Source organism: Rattus norvegicus, chromosome 17 (genome assembly GCF_036323735.1).
Source record: "Rattus norvegicus strain BN/NHsdMcwi chromosome 17, GRCr8, whole genome shotgun sequence".
NCBI lineage: Eukaryota > Metazoa > Chordata > Mammalia > Rodentia > Muridae > Rattus > Rattus norvegicus.
In genome coordinates this window covers 2,472,278-2,483,147 of record NC_086035.1, presented here as the reverse complement: position 1 = coordinate 2,483,147, position 10,870 = coordinate 2,472,278, and the positions used below count along the sequence as shown (strand labels likewise).

Sequence of the window (10,870 nt, the reverse complement as noted above, 5' to 3'; positions counted from 1 at the left end):
CATGTATTCTCAAAAACTGGGTTCTTTCCTTTGTAATCCCTCCATGTAAAAATGTTTCAACTGTGTTTGTGGATATACACTTGTGCCATGGGTGTAGGTAGCAGTGAGAAAACACCTCACAGATGTCTATTATCTACTTCAACTATGTGAGTTTTAGAGATAAAACCCAAGGATGCTTTGAGCTTCAAGTGGCATCATTGATCCTTATTTGGTTTAACATTTTATATACTGTTGGTATCTGACATACATATGCCACACCCTAAGTATAGAAATAAGAAAAGAATTTGTAGGGCTGGAGAGATGGCTCAGCGGTTAAGAGCACTGACTGCTCTTCTGGAGGTTCTGAGTTCAATTCCCAGCAACCACATGGTGGCTCACAACCATCTGTAATGGGATCCAATGCCCTCCAAATGCACAAAACAAAGAAAGAATTTTAAAAGCAGTAAGGAAACAAGGTCAAGTGACATGTAAAGGCAGACCTATAACAATTACACCAGACTTCTCACCATAGACTAAGAAAGCCAGAACATCCTGGAGAGATGTTGTACAGACCCTAAGAAAACACAAATGCCAACACAGGTTACTGTAGCCAGCAAAATTTTCCATTAACATAGATGGAGAAACCAAGATATTCCATGACAAAACCAAATTTATGCAATACCTTTCTACAAATCCAGCCCTAAAAAGGAAAATAGATGGAAAACTCCAACACAAGGAGAGAAACCAGACTGTACAGAAAGCAAGAATATAATCTCCCTGCAATGAAACCAAAAGAAAGACAAACATAATTCCTCCTTTAACAATGAAAATAAAAGGAAGCGACAATCACTATTCCTTAATATCTCTCAACATCAATGGACTCAATTCCCCAATAAAAAGACATAGACTAACAGACTGGATACGTAAAGAGGACCCAGTATTTTGCTGCAAGCAGGAAACACTGAGACAAAGACAGACACTACCTCAGAGTAAATGGCTGGAAAACAATTTTGCAAGCAAATGGTCTGAAGAAACAAGCTGAAGTTGCCATCCAAGAGTCATTAAAAAAGATAAGGAAGGACACTTTATATTCATCACAGGAAACATCCACCAAGATGAACTCTCAATCCTAAATATCTATGCTCCAAATGCAAGGGCACCTACATTCATAAAAGGAACCTTACTAAAGCTCAAAGCACACATTGCACCTCACAGGATAATACTAGGAGATTTCAACATCCTACTCTCATCACTGGATACATCATGGAAAAAGAAATTAAAAAGAGGCGTAGAGAAACTAACAGAAGTTATGAATCAATTGGATATAACAGATATTTATCGAACATTCCATGCTGAAAGCAAAAGGATATACCTTCTTCTCAGCACCTCATGGAACCTTCTCCAAAATTGACCATATAATCGGTCACAAAACAGGCCTCGACAGATACAGGAACATAGAAATAATCCCAAGCGTCCTTTCAGATCACTACGCACTAAGACTGGTCTTCGATAACAACAATAATGACAGAAAGCCCACATATACATGGAAGTTGAACAAAGCTCTACTCAATGACAACGTGGTCAAGGAAGAAATAAAGAAAGAAATTAAAGACTTCTTAGAATTTAGTGAAAATGAAGATAAAACATTCCCAAACTTATAGGACACAATGAAAGTGGTACTAAGAGGAAAACTCATAGCTCTGAGTGCCTGCAAAAAGATACAGGAGAGAGCATATGCCAGCAGCTTGACATCACACCTTACAGCTCTAGAACAAAAAGAAAGAAATAAACCCAAAAAGAGTAGAAGTCAGGAAATAATCAAACTCAGAGCTGAAATCAACCAAGTAGGAAAGAAAAGGACTATACAAAGAATCAGCAAACGCAGGAGCTGGTTTTTTTGTTTTTTTTTTTTTTGTTTGTTTGTTTTGTTTTTTTTAGGTGTGTACAGAGTTTTATAGGTACTTTGTAAACATCAGTCACTTGGGTCCTTTTCTCCAAAAGCCTGAAGTCAAATTATGCAAGCAGGGACCATTACTTCCCCAGATGCTGTTCACAAGCTGCATACTGCCAGAGGGCGGAGAAAAGGTCCTCATAGCTGATGTTTGAGTGAGAAGGCAAAGAGATGATCTCAGTCAATCTGATTTGCCAGGGAAGAAAGCCTAACGTGCTGTCCACAGGACCAAACTTCAACACTAAGTCAGGATCAGGGAAGCCATGTGAACTCAGTAAGCTGTCGAGCAGCTCTACACCCAGCTCTGTCGGCCTCCTCTGCTGCTGGGCTACTAACTGGCAAAAGTCCTGGGCGGCTCGCACAATGTCGGCTTTTCCATCTTCTGGGGACAGCACCTTCACTGCCGATGGGCAATTTAAAACTTGATCGTCTTTGTCGTTACTATTTGCAAACTCTGGTGAGTATTTGGAACAATCTTGGCCCAAAAGTTCCTGCTGTTGTTTTAAAATTTCATCCATCAATCTGGAATTATTTCTCTTGAAAATACCTTGGTGGTCGTATTCGCTAATGTAGGAGATCCCCATGGCCATACACCACACCACGAGGTTGGCGATGTCTGAGAAGCTGGGCTCCTGCACTTCCTCGGTGATCACCAGGCCCATGTGCACCGGCAGCTTCTGCAGGGAACGGCCGTCCACGCGCCAGCGCAGCCGGGGTTGGGTGGCGGCTGGTCCGGGTCCCCGGTGGGGGTGCCGGTGATGACGCCGGTTCCTGCCGACGGCCGGGAGCTTGCGGAGCGTGAAGCCGAGCGGCGCTAGGACCGCGGCGGAGGCGGCGCAACAGCAGCGCCGCCAGATCCAGTTCCAAGTGCCGAAGCGAACGCAGAGCCAGGAGGTGAGCGTGCGGTACAGGCAGAACAGCAAGTGCAGCACCCGCCACACCAGCTCTTACAGCCCCGTCATACTCCTGTGGCGCTCGGGCACAGTAGGAGCTGGTTCTTTAAGAAAATTAACGAGATAGATAAACACTTAGGCAGACTAACCAGAGGTCACAGAGAGTGTATCCAAATTAAGAAAATCAGAAATGAAAAGGGACAGATAACAACAGAATCTGAAGAAATTTGAAATAATCATCAGATCCTACTACAAAAGCCAATATTCAACAAAACTGGAAAATCTGGAGGAAATGGACAATTTTCTAGACAGATACCAGGTACCAAAGTTAAATCAGGAACAAATAAATCATCTAAACAACCCCATAACTCCAAAAGAATTAGAAGCAGTTATTAAAAGTCTCCCAACCAAAAAGAGCCCAGGTTCAGATGGGTTCAGTGCAGAACACTATCAGACCTTCTTAGAAGACCTCATACCAATACTGTCCAAACTATTCCACAAAATTGAAAGAGATGGAGCACTACCAAATTCCTTCTATGAAGCCACAGTTACTCTTATACCAAAACCACACAAATACCCAACAAAGAAAGAGAACTTCAGACCAAGTTCCCTTATGAATATCGACGCAAAAATACTCAATAAAATTCTTGCAAACCGAATCCAAGAACATATCAGAACAATCATCCATCATGATCAAGTAGGCTTCATCCCAGGGATGCAGGGATGGTTTAATATACGAAAATCCATCAATGTAGCCCACTATTTAAACAAACTCAATGATAAGAACGACATGGTCATTTCATTAGAGGCTAAGAAAGCATTTGACAAAATTCAATACCCCTTTATGACAAAAGTCCTGGAAAGATCAGCAATTTAAGGAATTTATGTTTACTATCTAAACATAGTAAAAGCCATATACAGTAAACCAGTAGCTAACATCAAACTAAATGGAGAGAAACTTGAAGCAATCCCACTAAAATCAGGGACTAGACAAGGCTGCCCACAATCTCCCTACTTATTCAATATAGTACTCGAAGTACTAGCCAGAGCAATCAGACAGTGAAAGGAGGTCAAAGGGATGCAAATTGGAAGGGAAGAAATCAAAATATCACTATTTGAAGATGATGCGATAGTGTACTTAAGTGACTCCAAAAGTTCTACCAGAGTACTAGTCAACCTGATAAACATCTTCAGCAAAGGGTCGGGGTATAAAATTAACTCAAACAAATGAGTAGCCTTCCTCTACTCAAAGGATAAACAGGCTGAGAAAGAAATTAAGGAAATGACACCCTTTATTGTTCCAAATAACATAAATATCTTGGTGTGACTTTAACCAAGCAAGTGAAAGATCTGTATGGCAAGAACTTCAAGTCTCTGAAGAAAGAAACTGAAGAAGATCTAAGAAGATGGAAAGATCTTCCATGCTCATGAATTGGCAGGATTAATATAGTAAAGATGGCCATTTTGCCAAAAGCAATCTACAGATTCAATGCAATCCCCATCAATATTCCTACTCAATTCTTTTTTTTTTTTTTGGTTTTTTTTTTTTTTTCGGAGCTGGGGACCGAACCCAGGGCCTTGCGCTTCCTAGGTAAGCGCTCTACTACTGAGCTAAATCCCCAGCCCCTCCTACTCAATTCTTTATAGAGACAGAAAGAGCAATGTGCAAATTCATTTGGAATAACAAAAAACCCAGGATAGCGAAAACTATACTCAACAATAAAAGAACTTCTGGGGGAATCGCCTTCCCTGACTTCAAGCAGTATTACAGAGCAATACTCATAAAAACTGTATGGTATTGGTACAGAGACAGGCAGGTAGATCAGTGGAACAGATTGAAGACCCAGAAATGAACCCACACACCTATAGGTACTTGATCTTTGACAAAGGAGCTAAATTCATAGAATGAAAGAAAGATAGCATTTTCAATAAATGGTGCTGGTTCAACTGGAGGTCAACATATAGAAGAATGCCAATTGATCTATTCTTATCACCATGTACAAAGCTTAAGCCCAAGTGGGTCAAGGACCTCCACATCAAACCAGATACACTCAAATTAATAGAAGAAAAAGTGGGGAAGAGTCTCGAACACTTGGGCACTGGGGAAATTTTCCTGAACAAAACACCAATGGCTTATGCTCTAAGATCAAGAATAGACAAATGGGACCTCATGAAACTTCAAAGCTTTTGTAAAGCAAAAGACACTGTCAATAGGAGAAAACGGCAACCAACAGATTGGGAAAAGATCTTTACCAATCCTACATCTGATAGAGGGTTAATATCCAAAATACACAAAGAACTCAATAAGTTAGACTCCAGAGATCCAAATCGCCCTATTAAAAAAGGGGTACAGAGCTAAACAAAACATTCCTAGCTGAGGATTATCGAATGGCCAAAAAGCACCTAAAGAAATGTTCAACATCCTTAGTCATCAAGGAAAAGCAAATCAAAACAACCCTGGGATTGCACCTCACACCAGTCAGAATGGCTAAGATAAAAAACTCTGGCGACAGCAGATGCTGGCGAGGATGTTGAGAAAGAGAAATACTCCTCCATTGTTGGTGGGACTGCAAACTGGTACAACCACTCTGGAAATCAGTCTGGAGGTTCCTCAGAATATTGGACATTATACTACCTAAGGACCCAGCTATACCTCTCTTGGGTATATGCCCAAAAGATGCTCCAACATATAACAAAGACACATGCTCCACTATGTTCATAGCACCTTATTTATAATAGCCAGAAGCTGGAGAGAAACTAGATGCCCTTCAACAGAGGAATGGATTCAAAAGTGTGGTAAATCTACACAATGACTTCAGCTATCAAAAACAATGACTTCATGAAATGCATAGGCAAATGAAATGAACTAGAAAATATCATCCTGACTGAGGTTACTCAATCACACAAAAACACACTTGGTATATACTCATTGGTAAGTGGATATTAGCCAAAAACTCAAATTACCCAAGATGTAATCTACAGACCACAGTAAGCTCAAGGAGAAGGATGACCAAAATGCAGATGTTCCCATCACTTTTTAAAATGGGGGAAATATTCATAGGAGGTGATATGCAAGCAAAGATTAGAGCAGTGACTCAAGTAATGGCCATTCAGAATCTGACACACCTGTGTCCCATATATATGCAGCCACCAAAACTAGATAAGATTGAAGAGGCTAGAAAATGCATGTGGAAAGGGACTGGCTATAGATCTCTCCTGAGAGACACATCCAGACAATGTCCAATACAGAGGTCAATGCTAGCAGCAAACCACCGAACTGAGAATAGGGCCCCCTTGGAGGAATTAGAGGAAGTATTGAAAGAGGTGAAGGAGCTTGCAACCCCATAAAAACAACAATGCCAACCAACCAGAGCTTCCAGGGACTAAACCACTACTGGACTGACCCAGGGCTCCAACTGCATATGTAGCAGAGAATAGACTTGGTGGGGCACCAGTGGAAGGGAAAGACCTTGGTCTTATCAAGGTTGGAACCTCAGTGCAGGGGAATATGGGGGGAGGGCAATGCGGGGATTTATAAGGGGAATACATGTATGGGGGGATGGGGAGGGAAGAGAATGGGGGATAACGGACAGGACACGGGGAAGGGAAATAACCTTCAAAAGGTAAGAAAAGAAATATATAATAAAAAATTAAAGAAAAATGGAAAATAAAAAGTCATGCCAAGAATGGTCTTTAGAGGAAAATAAATGTCATTGAAAAAATGCAAAGGTAAATTAACTTTGAAAAGGAAGAGGCATTCCCTGGCAGAGGCTGTGGCATTACTAAATTACTTTTGATCTTTCCCCTATGTAGACTGTTAGGGGCTGAGTCCCAAAACCTGACACACACAGCTGCAGCCAATGAGTGGTCTGTGTCTCAAACATCGAACTGACTGAACTATGTCAATGAGGACAGCACATATCCACATAGGACAGTACCCTAAATGGAAATTCAACATTCATTGCATCAACCTAATCGCTCCAAATTGTACACCCCACCAATCTTGTGTGTTTTACATTAAAACGTATGAATTAACACTTGGTAGGAAATTACAAAACCACCAAGCCTTTGTCAATCAGGTCTTTCTTTAAAATGGCAAGGCCTGCAGCTGAGTACTTTAAACATTAATGAGTCTGTGACCTAGGTATTACCGATCCTGTTTCACTCTCCAGTGTACACAGGACACTGTTTTACTGTTGTGGTCTGAGAGCAGAGGCCATGCTCCACATGCAAATCCTCTCCCTGTTACTGCAATACAGTTCATTCCATGACTCAAATAGGTAATTTTAAAACTCTCTTGTGGTACTACACTTAAATTGAAGAATTTAGAAACTTTAATCAAGAAGAAAGCAAGAGGGATGAGGGCACAAGAGCAGCAAGTCCGCTGCATCTGAGACACTGCGGGAACCTGAAGGGACCAACTGGATAACCAGATCTCTGCACCAAATCCCTTGGGAGGGAGAGCTGAACCTTCAGAGAGGCAGACACGCCTGGGAAACCAGAAGAGACTACACTCTGCCCACATCTCTGACTCCAGAGGAAAACACCAAACACCATCTGGAACCCTGGTGCACAGAAGCTCCCGGAAAGGGCGGCACAGATCTTCCTGGTTGCTGCCCCCACTGAGAGCTCATAAACAACACCCCACGAGCGGACTTGACCCTCGGGATCACAGGTAAGACAAACCATCCTGCTCGAAGCGACCTGCCTGGTGAACTCAAGACACAGGCCCACAGGAACAGCTGAAGACCTGTAGATAGGAAAAACTACATGCCCGAAAGCAGAACACTCTGTTCCCATAACTGTCTGAAAGAAAACAGGAAAACAGGTCTACAGCACTCCTGACACACAGGCTTCTAGGACAGTCTAGCCCCTGTCAGAAATAGCAGGACAAAGTAACACTAGAGATAATCTGATGGCGAGAGGCAAGCGCAGGAACCCAGGAAACAGAAACCAACACAACATGGCATCATCGGAGCCCAATTCTCCCACCAAAGCAAACACGGAATACCCAAACACACCAGAAAAACAAAATCTAGTTTCAAAATCATATTTGATCATGATGCTGGAGGACTTCAAGAAAGACATGAAGAACTCCCTTAGAGAAACACAGGAAAACATAAATAAACAAGTAGAAGCCTACAGAGAGGAATTACAAAAATCCCTGAAAGAATTCCAGGAAAACACAATCAAACAATTGAAGAATTGTAAATGGAAATAGAAGCAATCAAGAAAGAACACATGGAAACAACCCTGGATATAGAAAACCAAAGAAAGAGACAAGGAGCCGTAGATACAAGCATCACCAACAGAATACAAGACATAGAAGAGAGAATCTCAGGAGCAGAAGATTCCATAGAAATCATCGACTCAACTGTCAAAGATAATGTAAAGCGGAAAGAGCTGCTGGTCCAAAACATACAGGAAATCCAGGACTCAATGAGAAGATCAAACCTAAGGATAATAGGTATAGAAGAGAGTGAAGACTCCCAGCTCAAAGGACCAGTAAATATCTTCAACAAAATCATAGAAGAAAACTTCCCTAACCTAAAAAAGAGATACCCATAGGCATACAAGAAGCCTACACAACTCCAAATAGATTGGACCAGAAAAGAAACACCTCCCGACACATAATAGTCAAAACACCAAATGCACAAAATAAAGAAAGAATATTAAAAGCAGTAAGGGAAAAAGGTCAAGTAACATATAAAGGCAGACCTATCAGAATCACACCAGACTTTTCACCAGAGACTATGAAAGCCAGAAGATCCTGGACAGATGTCATACAGACCCTAAGAGAACATAAATGCCAGCCCAGGTTACTATATCCTGCAAAACTCTCAATTAACATAGATGGAGAAACCAAGATATTCCATGACAAAACCGAATTTACACAATATCTTTCTACAAATCCAGCACTACAAAGGATAATAAATGGTAAACCCAACATAAGGAGGCAAGCTACACCCTAGAAAAACCAAGAAACTAATCGTCTTGGCAACAAAACATAGAGAAGAAGAGCACACAAACATAACCTCACATCCAAATATGAATATAACAGGAAGCAATAATCACTATTCCTTAGTATCTCTCAACATCAATGGTCTCAACTCCCCAATAAAAAGACATAGATTAACAAACTAGATGCGCAATGAGGACCCTGCATTCTGCAGCCTACAGGAAACACACCTCAGAGACAAAGATAGACACTACCTCAGAGTAAAAGGCTGGAAAACAACTTTCCAAGCAAATGGTCAGAAGAAGCAAGCTGGAGTAGCCATTCTAATATCAAATAAAAGCAATTTTCAACTAAAAGTCATCAAAAAGATAAGGGAGGATACTTCATATTCATCAAAGGAAAAATCCACCAAGATGAACTCTCAATCCTAAAGATCTATGCCCCAAATACAAGGGCACCTACATACGTAAAAGAAACCTTACTAAAGCTCAAAACACACATTGAACCTCAGACAATATTAGTAGGAGATTTCAACACCCCACTCTCATCAATGGACAGATCATGGAAACAGAAATTAAACAGAGACATAGACAGACTAAGAGAAGTCATGAACCAAATAGACTTAACAGATATTTATAGAACATTCTATCCTAAAGCAAAAGAATATACATTCTTCTCAGCTCCTCATGGTACCTTCTCCAAAACTGAGCATATAATTGGTCAAAGAAAGGGCCTCAACAGGTACAGAAAGATAGAAATAATCCCATGCGTGCTATCAGACCACCACGGCCTAAAGCTGCTCTTCAATAACAATAAGGGAAGAATGCCCACATATACGTGGAAGTTGAACAATGCTCTACTCAACGATAACCTGGTCAAGGAAGAAAGAAAGAAAGAAATTAAACACTTCTTAGAATGTAATGAAAAGGAAGGTACCACATACCCAAACTTATGGGACACAATGAAAGCTGTGCTAAGAGGAAAACTCATACCTCTGAGTGCCTGCAGAAAGAAACAGGAGAGAGCATATGTCAGCAGCTTGACAGCACACCTAAAAGCTCTAGAACAAAAAGAAGCAAATACACCCAGGAGGAGTAGAAGACAGGAAATAATCAAACTCAGAGCTGAAATCAGCCAAGTAGAAACGAAACGGACAATAGAAAGAATCAACAGAACCAAAAGTTGGTTCTTTGAGAAAATCAACAAGATAGATAAACCCTTAGGCAGCCTAACGAGAGGACACAGAGAGTGTGTCCAAATTAACAAAATCAGAAATGAAAAGGGAGACATAACTACAGATTCAGAGGAAATTCAAAAAATCATCAGATCTTACTATAAAAGCCTACATTCAACAAAACTTGAAAATCTGCGGGAAATGAACAATTTCCTAGACAGATACCAGGTACCGAAGTTAAATCAGGAACAGATAAACCAGTTAAACAACCCCATAACTCCTAAGGAAATAGAAGCAGTCATTAAAGGTTGCCTAACCAAAAAGAGCCCAGGTCCAGACGGGTTTAGTGCAGAATTCTATCAAACCTTCATAGAAGACCTCATACCAATAATATCCAAACTATTCCACAAAATTGAAACTGAGCACTACTGAATTCCTTCTATTAAACCACAATTACTCTTAGACCTAAACCACACAAAGACCCAACAAAGAAAGAGAACTTCAGACCAATTTCCCTTATGAATATCGACGCAAAAATACTCAATAAAATTCTGACAACCGAATCCAAGAGCACATCAAAACAATCATCCACCATGATCAAATAGGCTTCATCCCAGGCATGCAGGGATGGTTTAATATATGGAAAACCATCAACATGATCCATTATATAAACAAACTGAAAGAACAAAACCACATGATCATTTCATTAGATGCTGAGAAAGCATTTGACAAAATTCAACACCCCTTCATGATAAAAGTGCTGGAAAGAATAGGAATTCAAGGCCCATACATAAACATAGTAAAAGCCATATACAGCAAACCAGTTGCTAACATTAAACTAAATGGAGAGAAACTTGAAACAATCCCACCAAAATCAGGGACTAAACAAGGCTGCACACTCTCTCCCTACTTAT

The 10,870-nt window shown here is 40.7% G+C and overlaps 1 pseudogene; it reads right to left on the bottom strand.

The window, feature by feature from the left end:
* Positions 1-1,868: 1,868 nt before the first annotated feature.
* Positions 1,869-2,892, bottom strand: Nus1-ps1 (NUS1 dehydrodolichyl diphosphate synthase subunit, pseudogene 1; annotated as a pseudogene).
* Between the last annotated feature and the right edge of the window lie 7,978 nt (positions 2,893-10,870).